At 47.5% G+C, this 23,984-nt stretch overlaps 1 long non-coding RNA gene across 1 annotated transcript; it reads right to left on the bottom strand.

Annotated features, from left to right (window-relative positions):
• Window positions 1-18,520: 18,520 nt before the first annotated feature.
• On the bottom strand, window positions 18,521-21,412 carry LOC132220000 (uncharacterized). Its single transcript, XR_009449661.1, has 2 exons — window positions 21,158-21,412; window positions 18,521-18,759 (listed from the first exon to the last, which is right to left on the bottom strand). It is a non-coding gene; the product is annotated as an uncharacterized LOC132220000 (long non-coding RNA).
• Between the last annotated feature and the right edge of the window lie 2,572 nt (window positions 21,413-23,984).

The following is a 23,984-nucleotide window of genomic DNA, read 5'->3' as shown; positions in this document are numbered from 1 at the left end:
CCAGAGTAAGCTGCCCCTAAATATATTGTTTTGGCATATTGATTATTTTGAATTAAAGTTACTTAAAAAATGGCTGGTGTAAGATGGGTGTGTCCTTAATCCTCCTCTGTGTCCCTGAATGTGGGAAATAAACCTGCCTGTGAAAGGTCCCCCACCCCCACCCCACCCCATACCTGAGGGCTGAGAGAGACATCCTTATCACCACCGTTAGAGAATCCAGGGCCCAGGAGCCTGATAAACAAACCTTGCTACTTGTTTACTAATTTACTACCCAAGCCCAAACTTTGCTTGGATTCCTCAATAATGAGCACCCAAACCTAATCAACTCCTCACAAATTATTGTTTCTTTGTATAAAAAGATGTAAAAGCTGCCCGCTTTTCAGTCACTCCCAAACATCAATTTTATGATTTTTCATGCACATGAAATGAAATTGTTTTTTTTCTCCTGTTAACGTCTTGTGTCAATTTTCTTGTTAGTCCAATCACAGGAACGCAAGAGAGGTAAGGGGAAAACTCCCCCTCTCCCACACTGCCAAGCCCTAAATCAACACTAACTGTTTTTCATTCTAAAAAGTAGGGCAGACTGACAATCACTACCTAACTTTTGTTAAAAATGTATAATTAGCGTGGGAGGGAGTGGGAGAGGGCAATGGGGGGTGGGGGGGGGGGAGAAAGGACATATGTAATACTTTCAACAATAAAGATTTATAAAATATATATACACATATACATAAATGATAAAGGTTATTATATTGTTAAAGTTTAAAGTTCACTTTCCAAGATCAAATTTGAATCCATTTTCCCATATCTTATATAAAATATTTTATATTTCAATTTAATTTATTATTTATTTTTTAAAAAATATTTTTATTGATTTCAGAGAGGAAGGGAGAGGGAGAAAGAGATAGAAACATCAATGATGAGAGTATCATGGATTGGCTGCCTCCTGCATGCCCCTTCCTGGGCATGTGCCCTGACCAGGAATTGAGCCGTGACCCCCTGGTTCATAGATCAACACTCAACCACAAAGCAACACTGGTCAGGCATGATCTTTAAGCTCAGACTTGAGTAGGAATTAACTAGGAATGTGTGTTATGGGTGCTGTGGATTGGTTTGGAAATACAGTCCCAGGGAGAGGGAACCGTGGGCAGGGAGAAGCTGAAGAGAGAGGCTACAGGATGCATTTAGAAGTACAACATACCTCTTGGGCTCTACTCTGCAAACACATCCATGGTTCACACTGTGCCTGTGTTGAAAAAGAATATGACTCAAATGCCACTTAAGTGCTGTAAAAATAAACTCTTCTGGCTATACCAGTTTGGGATGATCAGAAGGATGATGTTAGGATCAGGAGGTTTCCTATTAATTCCTTATTTTCAGTATTTGTTCATTTCACACATATCACATGTCAAATGGTGGAAAGAATTCTATTGAAAAACTCACTGAATGCCCCAAATAGGCCGGAGATGTTACATAAGGAATGGAAGTTCATGATCTTTTCATCTTCAGAAGATCTGTGCTCCAATGGAACACACATTTTATTGATGGACGTAGTAATTACGAGAATATCAGATTTTGGTTTCCCGTGTGGTGTGTACAACATGTGGCATTTCAGAAGCCCGTGAGGTGCTTATTAAAAATGCATATTCCTTCTCTCCCCGACACCAACTAGATGGATGGAAGCAGACGCTCGGGCACATCCAAGACTTGGCTCCACGTGTAACCCACTGCCACACACGAGGTGCTGAGCGCATCCCTCTCTCGCGTGGCCAGGCAGGGGGCATTTGCAAGGCCGCCAGTGTCCTGGCACCACGCCCATCTTTGTGGGCTTGCATCCAACTGTCATGAGTCTATGTATGTCAAGTTGGTGGAAGCCCTTTGTGCTGAACAACAAACCAACCTATTTACGTTTCACGGCAACAAGGAACGGGGGAGATGGGCAGGCCTCGGTAAAGACGGCAGTGAGGGGAAACGCTGCGGAGTGGATTGGCTGGCTGCAGTTGTGTGGTGGTAAAGGACAAAGATAGCGAAGAATCTCAAAGATGTCACTTATGCTCAGCGGTGTGGCTCAGTGATTGAGCGTTGACCTATGAACCAAGAGGTCATGGTTCGATTCCCGGTCAGGGCACATGTCCAGGTTATGGGCTCGATGCCCAGTGTGAGGCCTACAGGAGGCAGCCGAGCAATGATTCTCTCTCATCATTGATGTTGCTATCTCTCTCTCCCTCTCGCTTCTTCTCTGAAATCAATAAAAACATTGTGTGTGTTTTTAAAAGGATGTCATTGAAGTATACTTCAAGGGCAATAAATAAATAAGTGGCCCTTGTTTTAATAAAATATGCATATCCCCAAATTCCACGAATCTACTGCATCAGAACTTTTATGGTGGGATCGACAGGGCTAACTCCCTGGGTGATTCTGCCACACACCCAAGTCTGAGAACTTCCGCTCTATCGACGTGGCTCTAAAGTGCCTAATGGCAGCGCGGAGCCAAGCTGGCTGCCTGAGAACTGCCTGGCATTTCGTTTCTGTCTCTGATTATTGACTTTGTACTTCACTTGGATTTCCACCAATATCCCTGTCCTGCTCCAGGAGCTTATCTAAGACGTCACATTACATTTAGTCACTGTGTTCTAGTCCCCTCTGTTCTGTGAGAGTTTCTTAGAGTTTTCTTGTCTTTTCACGACCCTGAGAGCTTTGAGGAGTCCTGGCCAGGTATTTTGTAGAACGTCCCTCAATTTGGGTTTGTCTCATGTTTTCCTTATGGCGATACTGAAGTTATGGGTTTGGGGAAAGAATACCACAGAAGTGAAGGGCATCATTGCTCAGTAGCCACGGCGGATTGGTGCTGGGACCCCCTCAGTTACTAAATCGAAGCATGCTCAAGTCCCTTATATGAAATGACTTGGCCTTTGCCTATAACCTATGCACATCCTCCCGTATACTTTAAATCATCTCTAGATTCCTTATAATGTAAATGTTACATAAGTAGTTGTTATATGGTATTGTTTTGGGGAATAATGACAAGAAAAAACAGCCTATACATGTTCAGAACAGATGCCACCATTACAGGCCTCACCACACCGTACATGTCAGACTCTGCCCCTTTGTGGTCTCTAGAATGGAGTGTTCTGCTGAATGTAAAACGAAAGGGGTGCTTTGTAAGTGACTCTGGACTCTGTCTGGCTCACTACATCCCTACCGTCCATGTAGAGGAGGGCTGCGTGTTGGGGCTTCATTCAGGGATTGGATCCGAGTTGAGGAATTAGGGGCGTCTGAGCTGCCAAGCACAGACCAGTGACTCTCAAGCCTGGTCCGAGGAGCAGCAGCCTCAGCATCACCTGGGAACTCACCACCCCAGACCTACTGACGCAGAAACCCTGGGGGTGGGGCCAGATGGTTTCTGTTTCAATGAGCCCTCCAAGTAACTCTGAAGCCAACGTTTGAGAACCACTGCCCTCCAGGAGCCTCTGACATCTGCCTTAGCATCCAAGTTAGCAGAATGGAGCTTATAAGCAAAAAGAAGGCACCATGGGCGGTAGGGGTGCCCGGGGTATCCCTTCTGGGGTAGAGGTTCACAGCGTACAGCTGCCGCCTGGACCTTGACGCTGCCAAGTGCGTGTTCTTGGGAATGAATGGTTTCCCCAGAGAGGTGGCACCAGAGGGCTGTGTGCATTTCCCAGTCGGGTCTCTAAACAAGAACCTGCAGGAGGTTCCAGGCGAGGCTCAGGGAACCACAGCTTGTCCACAGGCAAGGAATTCTTGCAGACCTGCCCCATCTGCCCAGGTGGGATGTTTAAGGAGAGTTGAGGCTCATTCTTGTTTCCACATAAGCAGAGTGGGGGCTCTGCGTGAGCCCCGCCCCCCACCCCCTGCCACTTTCCTTCTCTGGGTTTCAAAGTAGAGCTACCTCGGCTGTATTCCCCCCACCCAAAACCAGTTCACCTTGGCCAACGAGTGTGGGAGACACAGTTTACACTCGTATCAGTATTTATTAATTGCTGTATTCTTTTCCAACTAACCGTGGGAAGCCTATGTTTGCCCTACTCTGTGTGTATATATGTGTGTATCTTGAGAGGTTTTTCATGGCTCCAAAACACTCTGGGCCTGGATCATTATGCCAGCTGTCTCTGTCAGCAAGTGATCTTATAAAATATTTAAGGCTCCATCCGACTTGGGTATTGGGAGGAGATGAATTTGCCTGTAAAAGCCTAATGCCTTCTCTAGGGGTTTGGCCACAGCGCTGCCAGGGGGAATGCTGACAAGGAGCTCTGCACCTGGGGTGCTGGCAGCTCGTCACCCCCACTCAGCAGGCCTTTGCATCAACTGGGAAAGATGCGGCAGACCTAAAATCTGCATTATTATTCTTTTCATTATATTCGCTCTATTTCCCTTCCTTTGCTAGAAGTCCAATTCAAAAATTTCAAATACCAAAATGATTGTTTAAAAGGATATTTAGATATTTAGCATGAACAGATTGACATACCTCGATGTGAGGTTGGGGGGACGAGATGAGAGAACTTATATACTTACTAGAGGCTCGGCACATGAAATTCATGTGCAGGTACGGTCCCTAGGCCTGGCCTGCGATTAGGGCCATCCTCCCTGGCTGCCGGCAGCCGGCCCTGCCCCCTGCCACCACCCACCCTGGTTCCCCGTTTGCCATCAGGCGATTGGAGCCTGACGGCCAGGGGAAGGGACCGAGAAGTCGGCCGTTCCAGTCCGCTCACCAGCCCCGCCCCCGCCACGGGTTGCCTTCTGTGTGTGGGGTGACTGGTGGGGTAGGGGCTTTGGCCTGGCGCCACCTGCATCCCCCACCACCCACCCCCGGTTCCCCTTTCGCCATCGGGCGATCAGAGCCTGCCAGTGGGGAAAGGGACTGAGAGGTGGTCAGTGCACCTCAGAGTGACTGGTTGAGTGGTTGTTCTGGTCGTTCCACTGTTAGGGTCAATTTGCATATTGCCCTTTTATTATATAGGATATGCATAGTCCATGGACACATGCAATAGGATAGTGAAGACCTGGGTTGGGGGTTAGGGGCTGGAAGGAGTGGGGAGGGGAGGGGAGGAAATGGGAGATATCTGTAATAATAAAAAAACAGATTTAGTGTCTTGGTTGGTGGCTCAATGGTTGGAGCGTTGGCCTGTGCACTGAAGGGTTGTGGGTTCCATTCCCAGTCAAGGGCATGTACCTTGGTTGCAGGTCGATCCCCGGCGCTAGTCAGGGCTTGTGCAGGAGGCAGCCACTCACTCTATCTCTATCTCTAACTCTTTCTCTATCTCTCTCTTTCTCTCCCCAACCCACCCTTCCTTCCACTCTCTCTAAAAATCAATGGAAAGAATATTCTATGGTGAGGACCAACAACAACAACAACAAATATTTAGTTTTAAAAGCCATCTTCGTCCCAGCCTGAGGTTGGGGACAAAAAAAAAAGGCAGCATAGGGTCTGAATGGGAAACTGTCCCCTCAGGGATGCTGGCTGAAACCCCGAGGCCTTCCAGCAAGGGGTGACAGAGGCTGGCCACCAGCAAGCTGGACACCAAGGGTCCCTGTGGTAAGATCAGACTTTGCAGTCCCTCTGCAAGGCCAGACGGGTTTCTCTAAATGTCTTGCCCTGGGCTGAGAGCTGATTCCGAGGACTGGTGCGCTGGCATTGACACTGGCAGAAACTGGGCTTCCTGCGTCTCAAGTTTCCCAAAACGGTCTGCCTTATTGACTTACACTTCAGGGTGCAAACTGAAAGCTCTTGAAAAGCTGTGCCTATTTATCTCATAAAAGGTTTAGCCGCTTTACACACACACACACACACACACACACACACACACACTCTCTCCAAGCTGTCATTCTGCAAAGAGAGCATTGTATTTATATATTACATTTTAACTAGTCTCCCTGGTCTCTTTCCCTTGCATTAACAGCTGTTCTGAGGGTCATAAAAAGCCAACCTCTGGGTACCCTACAGTAGTGCAGACTTAACCCGAGGGCTACCCCTGGAATTATGTGCCCAACTGTGTATATGAACATTCCCTCCTAGAGGCAAGAGGTCACGGCTGTCATCAGAGCGTCAAAGAGGTCGGAAGGTGTTTAAGAACCTCAGCAAGTTGTTCACATTTAAATGCCATGGTAATATTAATTCTGTCACCTGCAAATAGATATTCCTGAAGGATCGTGATCAAGGTTATTCGCCAGTGCCTTCCTGCTCAACACAATACAACACAACACATATACCCCAAATCAGACTCGTAGTCATAGTTTTGTCTTCTGAGAATAAAAGAATCTTTGCAATTTAGCATAGTGTTCTTATACCCCAACCATCATCCTAAATTCAGTTGTTAATGTTTGTCCTTGAAGGTTTTAAGGTTTTTTTTTTAATTAAAAGAGAAAAAAAGTACAGATACAATTTAAGTCCTCATGATTCCTGGTCTAATTTCTCTTCCCAAGAGTAACTACAATGCTCAATTTAGCATGTATCCCTCCAGCCCATTGTTTAAAGCTTGTACATATATGTAGCCCTGAACAATATATAGTATGACTTTTCTATCTTTAAACTAGAAGCCTGGTGCACAAAATTCATGCACTAGGAGGGGGGGGTTTCCCTCAGCCCAGCCTTCACCCTCTCCAATCTGGGAACCCTTGGGCAGTCAGACATCTCTCTTACAATCCAGGACTGCTGGCTCCCAACCGCTCACCTGCCTGCCTGCCTGATTGCCCCTAACCACTTCTGCCTGCCAGCCTGATCACTCCCTAACCACTCCCCTGCCAGCCTGATTGATGCCTAACTGCCCTCCCCTGCAGGCCTGGTTGCCCCAACTGCCCTTCTCTGCTGGCCCAGTCACCCCTAACTGCCTTCCCTTGCCAGCATGGTTGCCCCTAACTGCCCTCCCCTGCAGGCCTGATCACCCACAACTGCCCTCCCCTGCCGGCCATCTTGTGCCCACATGGAGGCGGCCATCTTGTGCGAGGGTGTGATGGTCAATTTGCATATTACCTCATTATTATATAGGATGGTATCATTCTGAATGTACCATCCCACAACTTGGTTTCTTCACTCAAAATTATACTTTTGAAAGCTATCCATATGATATATAAAAATCTAGCTCATGCCTTTGCATTTGCTATTTTGTATTTAAACCTTTTAAAAATATACATATATATTTTTATTGATTTCAGAGAGGAAGGAGAGGGAGAAAGAGATAGAAACATCAATGATGAGAGGGAATAATTGATTGGTTGCCTCCTGCATGCCCCCTACCAGGGATTGAACCCACAATCCGGGCATGTACCCTTGACTGGATTCGAACCTGGGACCCTTCAGTCCACAGGCCGACGACGCTCTATCTACTGAGCCAAATCAGCTAGAGCTGTATTTTAACCTTTAAATGCAGCACATTTTTTGTATTCACCATGGATACAATTGGCAATTATATCCAAATGCCAATAGGTACTCAGGTTGTTTTTTATTTCTTGATCTTACAAACAATGCAGCAATGCATCTCCGTGATGGAGTCTCCTTGTGTGAGTGTGTCCTAGGGTGGACACCTAGACATGGAACTGCTGGGCTATAGAGTATGTGCATGTTCATATTTAATAAGAACTGCCAAAGGGGGTCTCCAGAGTTTTCACTCCTCCAGCAGCACATGAGATGAAGTGAATATTTTCCACCCACAGGGCTCAGATAAAAATGCACCTGCCCTGCCTGGTGCGTGTGGCTCAGTGGTTGAGCATTGACCTAGGAACCAGGAAGTCCAATTCCCAGTCAGGGCCCTTGCCTGGATTGTGGGCTCGATCCCCAGGAGGGGGCATGCAGGAGGCAGCCTAATGATTCTCTCTCATCATTGATGTTTCTGTTCTCCCTTTCCCTCTCCCTCTCCCTTCCTCTCTGAAATACATAAAAATATTTTTTTTAAAAAAAGGAAATGCACTTGACCTGAGGCCTCCTGCCTCCTTTCACCTGTGTTCTGACAGCTACATCCCCAAGTACAGAGATGAGAGCTTCAAATAAAGGCTTTTGGGGGACATCATTCCAAAATTGTTTTCAATCCATGAGGCACAGGCAACTTGCTGTGGCCTACACCCTGGGGTTCCAGCCCAACTACTAAGACTCTTAGCCTTTATTTCTCCTGACCTGATAGAACTGTGGAAACTCTTCATCTGCTCCTACCCGGGTCCTAAGCTGACCCTGCCCAGGGCCCTGACACTGGTCACCTTGTGACCCTGCTGCTTGGTTTGGTTTGTCCATTCATTGCACAAGGATTTATTAAGTCAGTACCTGGGTGAGGGGGTGCAAAGATAAACCAGACAATATGATAACTGCCATCTGTAGAGGGCGTGCACTAGCAGCGTAGGTTCTTATCTCGACCAGTCCTTCCAACATGCCTGTGAAGTAGGTACTATCATTACCTCCTTTTGACCGGGCATGAAACTGAGGCTTTGAGTTCAGGATGATCTCACTTGCCCAGGCAAAGCTAGGATTCCAGCCCAAGACAACCTGTCTATATCAAGTAAGAGGAGCTCTTTGTGGAGCAGGAATGAGAGGTCACTTTGGTTAAGGGGATCAGAGGAGAATACAGAAAGTGACATTAGGAATGGGCTAGAATGCTGTTACATATTTTAATGGGGCACGATGGTGGGGAGGTTAGAGGATGCACAAAACCACGAGGTGGGAAAGAGCAGAATCTGTAGAAAATTGCAGAAGTCAGGTAGGACATAAACCAGGAGAACAAGTTGGGCCTTGAGTGACAGGTGAGGGCATTTTAACCTCAGTCAGTGGAGAGGATGAGTCATCACAGGCTTTTGAGCTGTAGAGCGATGGGATCAGAGCCAGAAGCAATAATGAGGATGGAATGATGGGCAAGAGAACCGCTGTAGCACATCTCCCAGCTTTCCTGCTCTTGCTGACGTCAAAATCATGGAGATGGTTTCCTATTTTACCTTCTAGAAGATTTAGTGTTTTACCTTTCACACTTAGATCTACATCTTGGCATTGATGTTTACATATGTTGTGACACAGGGGATCAAGATGCATGTCTATGCCATTTGGACATCCAATTGGCCCAGCATCCCTTATTTTAAAAGACTGTCCTTTCCCCATTGTTGCAGAATCACCTCTAACCTGTATTCTGTATCTGTGTTTGTGGGAGTCTCATGATGAGCTCTGTTCTAAAATTTTGGTTCTGCCATTTGCCCAGGTCCTGTAATGCTTCCCTCTTAATGTTTTGAATTCTTTGTTCCAAGAAGTAGATATCAGTGGCCAGTCATGTATCCAGTTTGCTGAGATCCACAGGGAAGGCTGTGCTGGATCACTCTACTGGGAGCTCTTTCCCAGAATTCCTTTCTCTGTATGAGTCTGGGTTGCGTGGGCCAAATGCGAAGCTGTGTGAGATTCAGGAAGCAGAAACGAACCAGACACCACCGTCTAAAGGTTGTTGTTGGTAAGAGGCGGCGAGACAGACTCAGACGTGCCAGCAGGCTCCGGTTTGCCCTCACTCTTCCTGTCTGCCTGCTCTGCCAGCCACAGCAGCCCGGGCGCTGCCAGCAGATGCTGTGCTGTGCAGCTCAGAGGCGCTGCTGTCATGAGGAGCCAACCTTCCTCCCTCGGCTTCTACCCCAGCCCCCTCCGATCCCGCTCCAGCCGCTGGTGGTGCCTGGTCGTCCAGATTTCCCTGCAAGTCAGGACTGATGGTGACTTGACTCGGATCCTTCAACTCCCCTTTCCAGACCTTGACCTCCCCAGCTCTTCCCAGAAGTACGTAAGGTCCATTTCCTATATGTTGGGCGCGGCCAGGGTGTTTGGACAGGTTCAAGCATTGGACTACTGAGAGGGCACAGTCCTCTCATGGCCACGTGCACGTCCCAGCTTGGAGGGCAGAGCCCTCCCAGCACAATGATAGCCAACAGCTGTAGTTGTGAGCTTGAGCCTGTGGTCCGAACACGTGGCCCCATGTGCCTAAGTGGTAGAGTTCAGGTGCATGTGGTGGCGTGGGATTGAAACCAAGGAGAATGTTGTAAACGACTTGATCACACCCTTACTTTGCCTGGTGGCATCTGCTCTAAAATAAAGACACGGCTGGTGGGCGTGGTCGCTGTCTCTCTCCATCAGAGAGGGCAGCGTCCCACCGAGACCCAGCTTTCGTCCTCTTGCCTGTCTTTTCTAAGCCTTTCATCACCCCCACTCGGGTTCACCCGGGGCCGTGCCAGCGCGGCACAACTATAGCGAATTCCTCATCCCATAACTTACAGTGGTTCTGCTTCCCTGCTGGGCCGTCTGGCACACACATGTTGAAATCATCAAGGCACTGCAGCAGTGGCAGGCCCCACACCAGCACAGCGATAAAATGGGCAGCGGATGACAGCCCTGGCAACGTGACCACGCTGCTGATTCTGAATTCGTGACCCTGAAGCTGGTTCATTTACCTCTTGGCTTGTCCCTCCCCTGCCCCCTTCCTAGCTTCTTTGGATCATCCCTCCTCTATGCCCCCGTCTCTCTCCCTCCAGGTTGAAAACCCATTTGGGGGCTTGTCTTGCGAATCTTTGCATTCCTCTTTGCCTGGAGGGAGCAATCAGAAGCCGTGAGTGATTCGCTGTGGCTGGGAGAGCTCGCAGAGGGAACAAGAACAGGTAACATTTTCCTGTGGATCATGTGCCAAGTCCTGTGTGAAGGACTTTACACACTAACGTACTCATCCTCACCTCACTTCTCCAAAGCAAGTACTGTTATATCCTCATGTTATAGATGGGGAAACTGGGAGTCGGAGTAACTAGAAAACTAAACCATCACCACATTCCCCTACTCAATATCCAGACAAAAACTAGGGATGGGGGGAGGGGGGCGGGTGATTGTCTTCAAATTTAATAGTTTCAAAAGAGCCTTTCCTTATGAATAATCATTTTAAAATTTTGGTGTTTTAAAATTAAACTTGAATATGCAAGGGAGGCCTGGTATATGGGAAGAATTTCTGTGCATGTAGGTTGTGGGGGTGGTTTTTGTGTCAAAAATGGAAGCTAAGCCCTGGCCAGTGTGCTCAGTGGTTAGAGCATCAGCCTGCACACTAAAGGGTCAGGGGTTCGATTCCTGGTCAAGGGCATGTACCTCCATTGCAGGTTCAATCCCAGGGCCTTGGCAGTGCCCATGCAGGAGGCAACCAATCTGTGTGTCTTTCTCACATCAATGTCTCTCTCTCTCTCCTTCCTCCTTCAACCCTCCCTTCCACTCTCTCTAAAAAGCAATGGAAAAAATATCCTTCAGCTTGGCTGGCATGGCTCAGTGGTTGAGCGTCGACCTATGAACCAGGAGGTCATGATTCGACTCCCGGTCAGAGCACATGCCTGGATTGCAAGTTCAATCCCTGGTGGCGGTTGTGCAGGAGGCAGCCAATTAATGATTCTCTCCCATCATTGATGTTCCTCTCTCTCTCCCTCTCCCTTCCTCTCTGAAATAAAGGGAAAAAAGTTATGTATTTTTTAGAAGCCTCTCACTCAAGGGTGTGTGTGTATGTGTATATGAGTTTATCAGTGGTTTAGTAAAAGCGGGGTCTTGCACTTCAGCTCATGACATCGAACATATGACATGACCCAATCATTACTCCAGGAACCTTTGAGTGTGGCCTTATCTGGAAATAGTGTCTTTCAGATGTAATTAGGGATCTTGGGATAAGATCATCCTGGATTTAGAGTAGGCCCTACATTGAAGCATGTCTTTAGAAGGGAATGGAGGAAAGACACAGCAAAGAAGGCCATGTGGTGATGGAAGCAGAGAATGAATGCAGTGATGTCGCCACAAAGCCAGGAAGGCCAGAGCGGGAGGGTTCTCCCTGGAGCCTTTGGAGGAAGTCGGCCTCCTGCCACCTCAGGCCTGTACTTCTGGCCTCTAGACTTATGGAGAGAATACATCCCTTTCCTTCTAACCCAAGTGTGTGATCATTTGTTACCACGAGGACCAATATATATGCTTTTACCCCCACTTTATAGATAAGGAAATGAAAGTGAACTAACTTGCTTGGGTTCCGTTTTATGCAAAGAGCCGATTTACGCTGGATGAACGTAAAGCTACTGAGTTTCCGTAAGCGAAATGATCAGGGACCGAAACAGGAAAATGAGGACAAACGTGTAGCCCGTGTCTCCCCTGGAGAAAACGAAAACAAGTCCAGGTCCTTTCACTCAGTGTGCGACTTCGCACACACACCAGAGCTCTTTTTCCTGGGTCAGGAAACCTGTCTTGGAAGAAAAAAGCTAGCAACATAGAACTCAGGGGAACGTGAAAAGCAGCTCCATGCAACTCTGTGGAAGAGACCGGCCCAGCCAGAACCAGCCCCGGAGACTCATGACTTACACGCTGGGGAGACGTTGAACAGATTAAATTAATAGAGCAATTAGGGGCAGGAAGCAGGTTTAGCCTCTTACAATCTAGGAGTCAAAGGGGAAGTTTTCAGAACAGTTTGGTTTGTAGGAACAAATCGCGTGTTGCATTTTAATCTTTCCTTGTTTGGTTTCTTTTTAAAGTGCTGAAGTGGCAAGTCTAGAGAGCAGTAAATAATCACAGATTTCTCCTGAGATGCCAACGCGGGGCATCATTAATTTTCAAGTCCACCCACTTCCCCCAAAAAACAAGGAGCCGTGCCTGGACTTGAGGGTTTGATCCACGTACCCGGGGGGAAGATTTCTAACCCACACCATTACAGACCAGGAGGCTTTCCTTCCCTTTCTTTTGAAAAAAGTTTGCATTTTTCCGTAGTTGCAAAATAATAATAAATGCTCAATGTACAAAACTTGAAAAGGCACAAGGAAAATAAAAGGAACAAAATAAATACCATCATCTCACTTCCAACATACTGAAATTTCTTTTCCAGTATTTTAGATATAGCTATAGATGGAAATGCGTAATTCAAAATCAAGCTGCCTGTAACGGCTCCTGCATATGTTCATGGGAGGGCTGGGGTGAGGCAAAATTCATATTTGCAGAGAAAAAATAAAATAGGTAACATTCAGTAGGATTTACTTTTTGCCAAACATTATTCCACACACTCCATACATTATTAGCTCTAAGAACTTTGCCTACCGCCACGTTCAAAGACACTGCTCTGCATTTCGCTCATTTAATTCTCAGCAACCCTATGAAATGTCAGTGCATCTTTGTTTCATATCTAAGGAAACGGAGGCACTGAAGAACCGTGCCGCCGACCACAAGCCAGTAAGTGGGAGAGAGCTGGGATTTGCTACTTTACTTGGGAAGCACATGATGGGCTGTGCCTGCAAGCGCAGGACTTTCTCTTAGAGACTGGTGAGGCGGGAGGGACTCACGATTCCGTTTCTCCGTGTGGGTCTCTGCTGTCCCGGGCTGAAGTCTGTCAGAGTCATCAGGGAGTCATGGTTTGTAATCTTGGGGTGGGGAGGGGGAGATTGAAGAGGGAAGAACCTAGAGAGCGGACCTGCCCTGTCCTGGCTCCAGCTCTATGGCCAAGTCCTTGGCTAAGGCCACGCCCACGCCCACGATGGCCACGCCCACCCACGGCCAGGGCCAAGCCTGCCCCCAGCGTGGTCAGAGCCTAGGATCGTGGGAGATGCTCACTGCAGGAAAGGTGGTGCTCCGAACACTAAGGAAAAGTCTGCCACACACACATTTGCCTCGTGCAGCTGGTTTTGGAGAAAGTCAGGGAAGTGGCTAAATCCCACGTCTGAGCTGGGGCAGTGACGTAGAAAACGGAGCCTCCGTGGGCTGAGAATGAGACTGGAGGCAGCAGTGAGCTCCTGGGAATCTGGATACGTCTGGGGCAGGATATTGTACTTTCCACAAACTTGGAATAGGGGATACAACCAATTTCATTTTAAGCCTAAAGGGCTGAATAACCTGGAAAAGAGATACACATGCATATACACAACATGCTCTCTATAACATGCATGTTTTATATATTATGTAAAACATGTTTGATATAAACATACAAGTAGATATGTAAATCATTCTCTAGAAAAGTGGCATTATATATAAATCTATGTAAATACAGTGTATATTATATAAATGTGTGATTGTATTACATAGCATATATGATATATATTATATGACATATATACACAACAAAATACACACATTTTATATATAAAATATATAAGCACATATTGATATAGTTCTATTAAAATATAGCATTACATATGGTTTTAATCTTTCCTATTAAGTTTTATTTTGCAAAAATGGGAAATTATTTACATATAATTTTATGGGGTTTTTACTTAGAAATACACTGACTATTTTACCATTTCAGTAATATTCTTTTACAATATTATTATTAATATAATTTTATATTCTATATGAAGGCATCATAATTTGCTTAACCAGTCTTTTATTTTGGTTATTTAGGCTGTTTTGAGTTTTTGTCATAAATAATGTTGCCAATTAACTTCCTTACAAATAGATCTCTGATTTGACACACAGGGCCTGACTGGAAACAGGTGGCACACTAAAACTGGGTAATTTTTAATTTATTTTATTTTTGTTAGTATATTTTTATTGATTTCAGAAAGGAAGGGAGAAGGAGAGAGAGAGAGAGAAACATCAATGATGAAAGAGAATCATTGATCAGCTGCCTCCTGCACGCCCCCCACTGGGGACCGAGCCCACAATCTGGGCATGTGCCCTTGACTGGAATTGAACCTGGGATCCTTCAGTCCGCAGGCGAATGCACTATCCACTGAGCCAAACAAGCCAGAGCTAAAATTGGGTAATTAAGGGACATCTAATAAAAGGACGATGTACAAAGGCATAAAACCAGCGAGCGACAGTACAGTGCTAGGGATACTACCACCCCTAGACTGGAGGGGAGAGGGAGGAGCTGTCACCAGGACCTGGAGATGGTGTATGGGGAGGGTCACCTGCCTGGAGAGTCAGCAGAGGAATCCGGGTTAACGGTGTCCGCCCATGACTCTCATCAGCAGGGCCCTGCCAGAAACCAGAGGCCAGGCCACACACGTCAGCCTCCAGGGGCACAGAAGGATGGCGAAGAGTAGACAGTGGATCTGGAGAAGCAAACTGAGGTTTTCGTACCATAAAGAAGTGTGTTCACATTCCCACATCAATAGCAGTGTGAAAAAGCACCCATTTCTCTATCATACCCACACAGAGACTGGGCAGTACCCCTTGTAGGAGGTTGAATAATGACTCTCAACAATATCAGGTCCGTAATCCCTGGAACCTCTAAGTATTGTGTACCTTATATTGAAGAAAGGTCTTCGCAGATGTGACTAAATTAAGGATCTTGCAAAGGGGATCCTGTGTGCAATCACAGCGTGTCCTTCTAAGAGAGAGGCAAGAAGACAAAGTAATGTGACACAAAGCAGATTGGAGTCATACGGCCACATCCCAAGGAATGCCAACAGCCACCAGAAGTCTGCGTTTGACCCCAATTTCAACATTTATTTATAAGCTGAGGGACCTTGGACAATTTCCTTCATCTCTCTAAGCTTTGGGTTCCCATTTGTAAAGTAACGATAATATCTCCTACCTAGCTGTGTTCACAGGGTTAGATGAACTAATAAAGCCAATATACCTGGACTCCTCCCCTTCACTGATCTAGCAAAGGGTCAGCAAATTTTTCTCAAAAGGGCCACCTTGTAAAGATTTTAGGCTCTGCAAACCATGCAGTCTCTGTTGCAACTACTCAGCTTTGTTGTTGCAGCCCCAAGGCACTCATAGGCAGTACATTAATGAACGAGCATGGCTGTGTCAGTAAAACTTTATTAAAACAGTCCGTGTGCAGGATTCGCCTCACAGGCTGTAGTTTGCCAGCCCTCGATCTGGATGAGAGAGGAGTCACCAAATTAGAGCCCGTGGGCCAAATCTGGCCTGCTTCCTGTTTTTGTAGCTTGTGAACTAAAGATGGGGGGAAAAAAATGGTTGGAAAACACAAAAGAAGAAGATTTATGACATGTGAAACTTATATGAAATTCAAGTTTCAGTGTCCATAAATAAAGTTTTATTGGCACACACTCATCTGTTTATGTCTGAGCGATGGCTGCTCCCATGCATGCTACAATGGCACAGATGAGTAGTTGTAACAGATGGTATGTGGCACCCTCTTTGATCTACAGTGCTGCCCAGTGGCTGTTGTATATAAAGAACTGGGTTGGTCTTTGTTCCTAGTTCCTGGGAGGTATCTTCTAAGTTCAGAGTTTCCCAAGTGACAGGAGTATCTCTGTTATGCTTGGTGGTTACTGATGGTTTATGCTAATAAGGTGACTTACCGTGAACTTATGCCGGACAGTTTATGCTGATGAGATGAGGCAGAATGGGGACAGGCCACACCAGGAAGACCAATCACGTGATTAGAACCATTTGGGGTGGATATCAGCATGATCTCTGGGGCAGGGAGAGGAGGGAGGAGAGCTGGAGATTGACTTCATCCTCTTGCTCATTGAGTCAATGAATCATGTCTGCATAATGAAACTCCAATAAAAACTCTAAACACAGACCGTGGGTGAGCTTCCCTGGTTGTTGAAACGCATCAATGTGCTGCGAGAGTGGCACAGCGGAGGACGGGGAAAGCTTCATGTTTGCCACCCTCCCGATTTCTCTCTTGCTCCTCTTCATTGGGCTAATCCTGATTTGTATTTTTTATTATAAGACTGTAACCGTAAGTATAGCACTTTCCTGAGTTTTGTGAGTCATTCTAGTGAATTATTGAACCTCAGGGAGTAATGGGAACCCCCAAATTTGTAGCCAATCGGTTAAAGGTAGATATCTTGGGAACCCCAGAGATTGAGACTGGTGTCTGATGTGAAAGACGTTTTGTGGGGAATTGTGCCCTTAACCTGTGAAATCTGACCTAACTCCAGGTAGCACCAGAATTGCATTGCAACGGTGCACCACAAGTTGCAGGTGCCGTGGTCGTTACAACTGGACAGTATTTTGAGAGTCAACACTATCACTATGTGGTGGCATTCATAGGTTTTTTTTTTACTTTATATGTTTATAATATGTGCATACCTGTCATGTCAAAACAAAAAGGGGAAAATGGACTCGGAATGTCTCATTTTTAGACACAGTGAAGTGTGGATTATTTTGATATTGAACCTGATGGCAAAGCATGTAGTGATTCTATAGCTACACTAAAAGAATACAGTATACATCGACATCACTAGACTAAGCACACATCACTATATTCCCAAACTCACAGAAAAGCAACAATCAGAAAAATCACAGAATTTAAAATGGCATATCTCACGACAACAGAATTTCTTCACCAAAATAAAAAACAAAAAGGAGGCTGCAACCAAAGTGGCTCATTTTTGAGTGGCCCATCATTAGCCAAGCAGGAATTGCCATTTATTAATGGTGAGTTAATGAGATGATATTTGATTATAGCAGCCAAGGAAATATGTCCAGAGACAATGAACATGTTTAAGACTATTAGATTTTCTTAAATTACTTGAAGATTTGAGGACTTTGGGAGCAACATTAGTAGTCAATTAAAAAAACAAACAAATGATTTTGAGTGGTTTTCTTTGGCCCTTAATGAGTTGAGAGATGTTACAGATAATACTCAATTGTTAATCTGAGAAGTCGATGCCAAGTCTGAAGTGGCTAAAGAATTAGCCTCTATTAATAGTCTGCACAGAACAACTAAAAGTGAGAATATTTTCCAAAAAGTTGAGAAAATGAATTCAGTACAACCTGAAGTGGAATCTGCTAAGATGTGTTACAAATGATGATGGGGGAAAAATAATATGTGTGGAGCAGAAAAATAATTAGTTGGGGAAATTTACAAAGCTTGCGAGGATTCAGGGTATTGAAAACCTATGGTTATTCATGATACTGCTCATCAGCTGTTACGCGGAGGAAATCCTTGAATCTATCATGTGTTACTGAACCAGTAGAGTCAGTTGTTGTTGTGAACTTAACTCTTGCCAGTTCCATGAATTTTTGTCAAAAATGGAAGCTCAGTCCTGGTTGGTGTGGCTTAGTGGTTGGAGCATCAGCCCGCACACCGAAGGGTCAGGGGTTTGATTCCTGGTCAAAAACTAGCATAACTTTTGACGCCCCCAAAACATAACCACTAATAGCCTACTGTTGACCAGAAGCCTTACTGATAACATAAAGCATCGATTAACACATATCTAGTATGTTATATGTATTACATACTGTACTCCTACAATAAAATAAGCTAGGGGGGAAATGTTATTTAAAAATCATAAGGAAGAGAAAATACATTTCTAGTATTTACTGAAGAAAATCTGCATATAAGTGGACCCATGCAATTCAAACTCATGTTTTGAAGGGTCCTCGGTAGTTAGAAAAACAATGGTTCTCGTGTAAAGGAGTGTGTGCTCGTTTGTCTCAAAGCCGAATGACCTCCTCCTTTTGGTTTGGTTGCTCAGTTCACCCCAGAGGAACCCTCTGCTGGGTTTCCACACCCCTCCTTTGACCTGATTCCAAAACCTTCATTTCTATTCTACGCATAACCAAGGCTCCTCTGTAAGATGGATGGTGTAATCGTTTCCTAGGTCTGCCCTAACGAATTAGCATAAACTAGATGGCTCATAACAGTGGAAATTTATTTGCTCACAGTTCTAGAAGCCAGAAGTCTGAAACCAAGCTCTCGGCAGGGCCATGCTCCCTCTGAAACCTGCTGGGGAATCGGTCCTTGCCTCCTCCTAGCTTCTGGGGGTGCGCCAGCAATCTCCGTCATTCCTCGGCTTGTAGAGGCAGCACTCCACTCCTGTCCTGACGTGGCATTCCCGTGTGTCTTCCCGTCGTCTTGTGTGTTCTAATTTCCCCTTTTTATAAGAATACCAGCAAGATTGGATTAGAGCCCGCCCTAGTGACCTCATTTTAACTTGATTCCCTCTGTAAAAGCCCTATTTCTGTATAAGATCATATTCCGAAATACTGGGGTTGGGACTTCTCAGGGGGACAAATTCAACCCATAACAGATGGCAATGAAGAATGTCCAATCTGCTAGGGCTTAAAAGACTGCTAAGCTCCCCAGGCCTCAGGGCTATAGAAGGGTGTGAGTCCCTGCACCGGGTTGGAGAAGGGAACCAGCATGTGTTGCGTGCCGTTATGTGCATGGTTCTGTATTAAGCACATTGCAGACACCACCTGTTAAATCCACACCATCCCCTTGGGATGCAGATGCTATTGTGTCCATTTTACAGATGAGAAAACTGAGGCTAGGTCAGGTCATTAGGCTAGGATTTGATCAATTTGGGATTCTAGTTGTGGTCTGCTCAGGAAAGTGGGTTTGCTGTTCATGCTGGTAACTATGTCACTTCCATTCCCACGATATCCGTGGACTCTTGGTGAGTTTAGAATCTAGTCAGTGATGAGGGTGATAGCTAATCCCCTCTCCTAGTTTCAGATATGACCCACTGGGTTGCATCCGTTATCCAGACTTAACCATGAGCATCATATGAAAGCAGAAGTGAAATATTTTGCCCTTTTTCACAAGGTTGTCACACTGTCAGAGTTTTATAACCAGGCACTGAATTGCAAGGCTGATTTCTGAGTAGCCAACATGTGCCGGAAGATGTTTTCAAATGAGGAATCACCTGCAACTCCATGCCACTGAGACACGTCAGAGATAGTATCAGAAATCTTCACCCTGTGCCAGGCCCTAAGTCTGGGCATGCACATATATTTTCTTGTTTAATTATCGAAAACTAGAGGCCTGGTACACGAATTCGTGCATGGGTGGGGCCAGCCCACCCCGAATCGGGGCTGCATGGGGGAGGGGCTGCGGGCAGTTGGCAGGCCGGCCCCACCCCGATCGATCGGGGTGAGGGGGGCTGATCAGAGGCAGGGCCGCTGGTGGTTGGTGGGTCCACCCCTCCCCCTGGTCGAACTTCCGGTAGAACTCCTGGTTGAGGGGACAATTTGCATATTAGCTTTTATTATATAGGATGCCCAATGAGATTGGTATTCTGGTTGCAGTTCCAGATAAAAAAAAATGGAGGCCCAGGATTTTTGTTTGATTTGAAAGCCCTGCTCTGAATTATGATGGCCCACCAGTTACACACACACACACACCACTACCAATAACAACAAACACTAGCAATGTTCAAACCCACAGGGATCCAAAGACCTTCACCGTGAGGTTGTTGAAGCCTCGCTCTCCAGAACCAGAGGGCCTTCCCCCCACCCACGCGGCACTACAGGAATGGCTCATCTGCCAGGGGCCTTTCCCGGAGCCTGACCAGGTGGCTATTTCGAATTGAATGTCAAAATACGCAGACCGAGGTTTCTCTTGGGGCTGCCTTTCCTTTGTCTCCCCGTCCACCCCCACCCTCTCTGTGCCTTGTACTTGTTAACAGTGCGGGCTTACCCAGCACTTTTTATTTTTAGGATCTCAAAAGGTTGGAACAAGACATTTTTATTATTTCCACGTGCTCATGACGGGGGAAATCAGAATCACAACGACTCTTATGTTCATGACGACTTGGATGGTTTTGCAGCAAACAATTCAAAATAGCAGCAGCCTTGGCGGGCGGGCGGTGTGCCTGGCTGGGCGGTGAGGATGGCTGCGGGCTAGACGGGCTGACCTGCCCCCAGGACTGGGGGCGGGGATGGGGGGTAGGGGGGTGGGGGGTTGAACTGTGTGAAAACAGTTCCTTCCTGCCTTTGCTCTGAGGAGGGCACTGGGGACCGGCAGGGCCCACAGCTGGGCTGCCTCAGCTGATGCTCACCGGCGTTAGCCATTTTAATCATTTCAAACACTAGGAATCGCCGTTTGCCGCTGCCTCTGTTGTTTTTTTTTTTCTTTTTCCACAGACATAGTAATATGGATTTGGGTTCCAGGCTTTGAATGGTGCTCATTAAATCACAGCTGGCTGGGAATACTTGTCAGTCTATGCCTTTATTTTGCAAGCCGGTTTCATAGGGAAATTAAAATGGGCTCCTCCGGGCAGCCCCTTGCCTGCAAGCGAAGCAGCCTTCCCCCGGGGAGGGGAGCCTGTGTTCCCGTTCGCTCTCTTCTCAGAAGAAACACACACATAATTCCAGGAATGAAGACATTGAGTTTGGTGATCACCCTCACAAAAAGAAAGCCCTTGAACTCACCCTGGTGGGGGAACATTCCATCCAGCGGTTCCTGCAGGGGTTTTCTGCACCCACCCGCACCCCCCTACCCATTGAGGGAACAGCCCGCCTGCTTGGGGATGTCCCCTTGTCACTCACCAGCTTCTGAGTGGAAGCGTGGCCGGCCCCGGGCCCTGGCATCGCACACTTGCCTCTGCTGAAGTGCATGGTTTGTTTTCCAAACTCGGCACTGTGTTTATTTTATTTTTTTAAAGAGCTAAGGAAAAGGCTGATTCATGATTACCCCAGAGGCATTCCTTCAGGCAGTGGTTCTCAACCTTGGCTGCACATTAGAATCACCTGGGAATCTTGTTAAAATCCTGATTTCTGGGCCTCATCCTCCGGAAATTCTGTTTCTTTGTGATGGGGCGGGGCCACAACATGAGTAACAAAGAAACAGAATTTCCGGAGGATGAGGCCCAGAAATCAGGATTTTAAAAAAAGATTCCCAGGTGATTCTCATGTGCAGCCGAGGTTGAGAACCACTGCCTGAAGGGATGCTAATACCCTCAAGACCAGACTTTGCAGGAAAACCTCTTTGGCTTCAGTCAAACGAGCTCAGTCAACTAAATCCCCTGGGAGCAAGCTGTTAACAAAGGGACGCCCAGGCCCACCCGGGGTCCGCGGGAGCAGAAACCCGGCCGGCAGGGGCCGACAACGGGGCCTTTTCACAGCTGCGGGGGGGGGGGGGGGGGGGGGTCATTTGCATCCCAAGTTTGGGAGCCAGTGATAGGGGGACACCCACTCATTGTCTGGGGGAGGGGGAGTGGGGGGGGAGGGCGAGGGTTAGGGTGTAACCCTGAGTCACTCTGCACTGGTGAGCCTGCCCTTTGATTGGACGCAGCTGAGCTCCCCTGGCAGCCTGGTGCTTCATTGGGAAATGACAAATTAGAAAATGATGTGCAATTAAGCTCTCCGCGAGGCAGCTCATCGGCTCACCCCCTCCCGTGCCTCAGAGTCCGGCTGTGTCCCTGGGTCATCGAGAATGTCCCCGGGACTCCCGCGTCCTGTGGGCTGAAGGATGACAGAGCAGAAGCTCTCAGAGGTGCTGCCTGCCAACCCGGGAAGCCTGCGGCCGCTCCCCGGCTGGGTTCAGACTCCCCGACGCTGCCGAAGGGAAGCCGGCACGTCCACAGATGTGTTTGTAGTGGTTTCCAAAAGTCAGCTCAGCCCAGCCCAGCCCAGCGTCTGGAGCTGGCTGGCGGATTAAACATACAGAGTCCTGGGCCCCAGCCCAGAGTCACTGGTGGAGTGCCTTGGAGGCTGAGCCCTGCCATCTGTATTCATAGCAGCGCCCCCACTCCCCCGCCCCACCCCGCTGCCCCTCCCGGGTAACAGACAGCACTGCTTGCGGGATCAGGAGGTGATTAGAAATGAACCCACAGAGAAGTCGATGTGAAGAACAGAAAGGAGCCATCGCGTGGTGGGCGCTGGGAGAGCCTGCAGCCCCGCAGCCACCAGATGTCCTAACCAGGGACCACATCGACGAGACCGAGAAGAAAGGCGTCCCTTCGAAGGAGGCTGTGTGGCCCACATTTGTTCTGCTCCCATCTCACGCCAGGAGCTTCGGGAATGAGGGGAGGGTGGGACCGAGAAGACTAGGGTTGCACAAGCTGCTGGCTCTGCTGAGGGCTTTTCTCTCTTTCTTTTTTTTAAAGGGATATTTCCAGTTGTGTGCTGTAAAAGATGCTGGGGGGGGGGGGGGAGAAAAAGCCCTGATTTGTAACGTTTGATGATTTCCCTCAAGTGAATATTCCTTCCATGGTCCAATTTCAAGCCACCCACGTGATGCCACTGAGCGTGAGGTTGGGGGGAGAGGCCCAATCTGTGCTCCAGCCACCTCGGGATAGTCCCTAATTCAAAGGATGTCCTCCAGCAGGATCTGCAGCCACAGCACCATGTGGCCGCCCTGGCATCCCCGTGGGACAGGGACAGGCAGGGGAATGAAGGAGTCTTCAACCTGGATGCCTGCTCCTGGGGTTGGCTGACAGACCGTGGTATGAGAGTCCAAGGTGCACACTAGCCCTAACCCTACACTCAGTGATGCCACACTGCTGGCCTGAAACCAGCCACAGTCAGAGTATTTACAACATGGTAACTGGCAAACCTGTAAATCAGGCCGTTGTCCCTGGAGAGCTGGTTGCACAGATCTATCACCACATCACCGCTGGCCAGTCATCCCACTGAGGCCGGGTCCTAACCACGTGTCTTAGTTCAGCTCCGGCTGCCCCGACAGAATCCCACAGACCGGGTGGCTGAGGCAACAGAAGTGGATTTTCTCACTGTTCTGGAGACCGGAAGCGCAAGATCAGAGCGTGGGCAGGGTTGGTTTCTCAGTGGCCTGGCCCTTGGCTTGCCCTTCCTCCCACCGAGTCCTCACCTGGCCTTGACTATGTGTGCGCCACACGGGTGTCTCTCCCAGGCTTTTAAGGACGAAAGTCCTATTGAAGTATGACCTCCTTTGACCTTAATTCCCTCGTTAAAGGCCCAGTGCCCAATTCGCACAGGGGGTTAGGACTTCAACGTAGGGATTTTGAAGGAGACACAAACCAGTTCACAGCTCCGTGTTCCAGGCAGTGTTTCGGTGACATCATCATATGTCTATTCAAATAGGTTGCCGTCCCTGTCTTGATCAACTCACAGCTCACATGTCCATGTATGTCCAGGGCAGTGTAGGTGTGGGCATTGCAAGCCCTCTGCCACGGTGGAGCAAGGGAAGGGCTTGTAATTCTGGGGAATGAAGGAGTCTTCAACCTGGCAACTGTGAGCCACACAGCCAGCGGTTAAGAAACAGTTGTCTTTCCCCAGGACCCCGGGGAGACGTGGTGTCAGAGCCTGGGTGTCAACACCTGCATCACTTACAACTTGGTGCAGCAGAGCAGAGGAGCCAGGGCCTGCTCCGAATGCCCTGTTGTCCGGTGTAAGT

This window comes from Myotis daubentonii, chromosome 17, assembly GCF_963259705.1.
Source record: "Myotis daubentonii chromosome 17, mMyoDau2.1, whole genome shotgun sequence".
NCBI classification, from domain to species: Eukaryota; Metazoa; Chordata; class Mammalia; order Chiroptera; family Vespertilionidae; genus Myotis; species Myotis daubentonii.
This window is presented reverse-complemented; position numbering and strand designations above follow the sequence as displayed.